Genomic DNA, 5,245 nt, shown 5'->3' with positions numbered 1-5,245 from the left:
CCTTCCCGGGGCCCCTTCCTCTTCCACAACCCCCTTCCTCTTCCATCCCTCAACAGGGGCCCCCTCGCCTTCTCGACCGCCCCTATTGTTCCGCCCCTGGCCTCCCGCCCTTCCCCTTACCGCCTAACCTCCTTTTCCACCTCAGTCGCTTCGCGCCTGCAGTAACTTGACTGCTCAAAATCCAATTCCCCAAAACACAGCTCGACATGGACACCAGTGTGATCGAAGGTGGATTAAAGGAAGTTGGTAGTATCATCGGAAATAAAGGAGAATCAGTTAAGAAGATGCTCGAAGAGAGTGGTGCACGTACCAACATCTTAGAAGGAAATTGTCCTGAGAGAATTATCATTTTGGCTGGACCCACTAATGCCATCTTTAAAGCCTTTGTTATGTTCATTGACAAACTGGAAGAAGATATCAGCAGCTCTATGACCAATAGCACATTTGCCAGTAGACCTCCAGTTACCCTGAGGCTGGTTGTTCCTGCTAGTCAGTGTGGCTCTCTCATTGGTTGCAAGATCAAGGAACTACGAGAGTACTGGGGCTCAGGTCCAGATGGCAGGGGATATGCTTCCCAACTCAACTGAACAGGCCATCATGATTGCGGGCATTCCCCAATCCATCATTGAGTGTGTCGAACAGATCAGTGTGGTCATGGTGGAGTCCCCTCCGAAGGGCGTAACCATCCCGTACCGACCCAAGCTTTCCAGTTATCCAGTTATCTTTGCAGGTGGTCAAGACAGGTACAGCACAGGCAGCGACAGTGACAGCTTTCCCCACACCACGCCTTCCATGTGCCCCAACCCTGACCTGGAGGGACTACCTCTAGAGTTGACCAAGCTGCACCAGTTGGCAATGCAATAGTCTCATTTTCCTATGACGCATGGCAACACCAGATTCAGTGGCATTGAATCCAGCTCTCCAGAGGTGAAAGGCTATTGGGCAGGTTTGGATGCATCTGCTCAGACTACTTCTCATTAACTCACCATTCCAAATTATTTGATTGGCTGCATAATCGGGTGTCAAGGTACCAAAATCAATGAGATCCGTCAGCTGTCTGGGGTGCAGATCAAAATTGCGAACCCAGTAGAAGGATCTACTGATAGGCAGGTTACCATCACTGGATCTGCTGCCAACATTAGTCTGGCTTAATATCTAATCAGTGTCAGGTTTTCCTTGGAGATGGGTGGCATGGGGAGCAGCTAGAACAATGCAGATTAATCCATAAACTCTTTCTGCTGTTCACCACCACCCATGATCCATCTGTGCAGTTTCTGGGCAGTCAGCGATTCCAGGTTTTAAATAGTTTGTAAATTTTCAGTTTCTACACTTTATCATCTACTTGTGATTTTTTTAATTAAAGCGTTTTAATTTCTTTCTCTGTTCAACTGTTAATGCTGATATCCTTATTTAGTTTTATAAGCTTCTCCCAGTTTTTTGTCTGGGTTTTGTTTTTTTGTTTTTGGCTCCTGAATTTTTTTTCTGTTTGTCATGGGTATGTAAGAGTGGAATATTAATACATTTCAGTTTAGTTCTGTAATGTCAGGAATTAAAAAAAAAAAAAAAAAAAGATGGACTGGAGCTTTTCCTTTGTGAATAGAAACTGAATGCCACTGATTCATATGGGTTTTATTCCTGTTGTTTTGCTGTTATTTTTGTACTTTTTATCTCAAAGGACAAGGAACCTGCTTGAGTTTTTAATAGACTCTGTTATTCCAGTTAAGGTGTTTTCTTCTGTTTTGCCACTCCCATTTGTGTGTGTGTGTGTGTGACCCTTAATACTAATTGCCCTTGAACCCTACACTGCAAAAATGAGCTAATAGATGTAACAAGCTAGCTATGGCCATGGTTGGTCCCTGTTGTAAAAGTTGTTACCCATAAACTGGTGGTTAGTTTTTCTAAGACTTGTCTGAGTAGTGAGCAGGCAAGTACTGCCACTCCCACTGAGTGGGATCAAAGATGATGCACATGGAATCTGAGAAACATGTCGGTCCAAGCTTTTTGTGTGTGTGTTTAATACTGTTTATAGTCCTAGCTTCCAAGCACCAAGGCAGGTATTAAAAGATCCATTGTTCTTCCACTATTAAAAAAAAAAAAAAGTTGGTGGCTCAAACCCATCAAACACTCCTTGAAAACAGGGTTGCTATGAGTCAAAACCAATTCAATGGCACTAACCAAAAACAATAGAATATGCTTGAATTCGGGGTCCTTTCTCCCCTAGAATAACATTTACCCTCTTCTAGGTTTCCACGACCTTTGTTTTATTTCTTTTTAATGTTCACTCTAACTCCTTCAATAATGTTTTGTGTTGCAAGATTTGTATAAATTGACTCAAAACATTTGGTGTAATTAGAAAACAGTCCTGGTGTGGCACTGTGGGTTTGTTACAGCAGCTCTTGTAAGTGTTACAGAAGCTCTGGAAAGTGTTATGGTAGCTCTGGAAAATGATACAGTAGCTTTAGGTCTGTCACTGAAGACACCAAGGCCACTCAGAGAGGTGAAGCAAAGTTTCAGATTTTATTAAGCTGGCTGGCTCAGAGAAGCTCACTTCTCCAGATTCTAAGCCCAGAGTATAGGTTCAATGCAGACTTATATAGTGATAGAAATGGTGAGGAGCTAGGTTTTGGACCTGTTTGAGGATGGGGGGATATCAGAAGATTGGTCCCATTCAGTAAATTGATTAACATTCTAGTTTTATCTCCTGGGTGGGAAGGATTGATCCCATTTAGTCACCTGATTAACATTCTAGCTTGTCTCCTGGGCAGGGAGGATTTTGTAATCTGATTAACATTCTAGCTGGCCTCCTGGGAGGGGAGGCAGTAAGTTAATGTTTTACCTTTTCCTGTTCAGGTTAATGCACTGGACTGCAAATTTGGTTTGAACTGCAAGGTCAGTGGTCCAAGCTCACCAGCCACTCCTTGGAAACCCTATATAGAGTCATGATGGATCAAACCAATTTTATGGCACTTAACAGCAACAACACAAATAAATAAAAATAAAAGTATAAGGACTTCCAGTTGGAGGCAGCAGAGCAGAGTCAGATAGGGCAGGGTCTGTGGGTGAGGGGCTGAAAACCCAGGGACACGGCTCTCACAAAACTACACCAAAGCTCTGGATCTATCATAAATGTCTGAGTGTCAGTTTCCCACAACCGCAAGCAGAAAAATCATGATATAAAAGAAAACACTGCATTTTAGAAATTGGCATGGGACTCTGTCTGTGGCCATCCTGCCCAGACAGAAGTCAGAGGGTGGGACTACAGACAGACCAGCAAAGGCAACCTATGCTAAAAGCAGGGAAGTGACATTTGTGAAAGGAGGTCTAGAGGCAGTTTACACATTTTTTCCCTCCTCTTCCCTGTTGTGGCCTCTTTGCCCAGCCCAGACGCCTTCAGGTGGGTGGGGGCACACGCATCAAAAAAAGTCCAGCATTGAGACCACAGCTTTCCCACGGCATAGAGAGAAAGAGCCCCATCAGTCCAAGGGAAAATCTTTTGGCTGCAGTGGCTTTTGACTTCTTCCTGTCGGTCCCAGCCCAAAAGTTAACTTGTGTGGGACAATAACACCTGCCTACCCAGAAAGGAAAAAAAAAAAAATCAGGCTTGATCTGACAGACAAAACATATGAACAATCTGTAAAATTCCAACATAAAAAGACTCAAATACTTCAAGAATTACACTGTACACACAGATACTTAACTGACCTTCATAGACAAAAATAGTAAACAATCTTTCTTCCATTAACTTTTTAATATCTATATGCACATCTCTACAGTGGTGACTAGGGGAGGGATCTGAGTTAGTGGACACCCCAACTCACTACTGGAGGCTTCTCTGGTACAGGCATACAATGTTATTTTTGTTTCAAAGTGGAGGTTCTTTTATCTGCTTATATATTGCTTCTACTTTTGGACCTTTTGACCATACATATTTCCTGAAGGTGGGAGCTTTTCCTGTCTATGTTACCCAAGAAGAGATAGCAATTGTGGCCATATAGCCAAACTACACCCATACCTCATAATATTCCACCATTGAGACAAGAGCCAATAACAGCTGCTAAACAATACATGCAAAAAGGGAAGTCTATCACCTGATCATATCCACCAGGAGACACCCAATAATCTTAATAACACAACAACAAACATCCACTGAAGCTTTAAAAAACAACATAACTATTGGAAATGACAAACAAAAAACAACAAAAGATATCAAAACATGTCCAAAATCAGAAGAGAATAGCTGAGAAAAATGAGATACAAACAGACAAAGGCTTTCAAGAAGAGGAAGAGCAGGTTTTGGATATGCCTGAGAAATAATTCAGAAGAATGATATGGAAACAAATTTAAATGCTCTGAAAAGGGGTGGAGGAAAACAAGGAAGAAGTCAGGAAAATACGAGAACAATCACATAAGGGGGCTTGATGGTGGCTAGGGTGGAGGTGAAGTGAAGTTCGCCATCCACAATAACACAAAATACCAGGCAAAGCAGATCCAGGGCAGAGCTCCAAAACTCAGAACCACAGAGATAGGAATATTATTTTAAAGTCTGAAGGCTTATAGCTTGTGGAAATTGGAGCTAAAGTAAAAAATCATGTGCTTTTGAATCTGCTGGGTTGGTCTCGGAGGTGCGGAGCCGACATCTTGGGCAAGACCAAATGGCAAGACCAAGCGGGGAGAGCAGAAACACCACGGGAAAAAAATGTGGGAACTTTGGGGCAAAGGTGGGCAATACACTTTGTCAGTTTTGCTTTGTTCTGATTTTCTTTTTCTCTTTTGGTACCTGGTCATTGGCGCACCCACTGTTGCCGACCTCCATTCTGGTGACTAGAGGGGGAGCCTGAGTGAGTGGACAACTCCACCCTCACCACTGGTGGGTTCTGCCATGCATGTGCACAGATACTCAGCCCAAGAGCAGACACTGAATGTTTCTTATTTGTTTGTTTTTTGTTCTGTTTTTTAATATGGGAAAGGGCAGGACAGGGCTGTAGAGAGGGAGAGTTTAAAAACAAAACAGACAAAAAATTAAATTAAAGCCTGAGGTATAGCATAACAACCAACACTAGTATCTTGAAATTTCGCAGGCAGCTTTGAAAGCAAGAAGCTGAAGAGAGGACATTAAAGTTATACTCATATTAGGCTACAGATTTTTTTTTTCTCCTTTTATGCTCTCCCTCCTCTCCCTTTTCTATGATTAGAGACTGCAGTATTCAGTATAGTTTTTGTTGTTGCTATTTTTTAGTCTTTTTTC

General features: G+C 42.5%; 1 pseudogene; it reads left to right on the top strand.

Moving 5' to 3' along the window:
- The first annotated feature begins 284 nt into the window (after positions 1 to 284).
- LOC102840562 lies at positions 285 to 1,206 on the top strand (annotated as a pseudogene).
- Positions 1,207 to 5,245: the final 4,039 nt, after the last annotated feature.

The sequence above is a fragment of the Chrysochloris asiatica genome, unplaced genomic scaffold, assembly GCF_000296735.1.
Source record: "Chrysochloris asiatica unplaced genomic scaffold, ChrAsi1.0 scaffold00368, whole genome shotgun sequence".
NCBI lineage: Eukaryota > Metazoa > Chordata > Mammalia > Afrosoricida > Chrysochloridae > Chrysochloris > Chrysochloris asiatica.
This window is presented reverse-complemented; position numbering and strand designations above follow the sequence as displayed.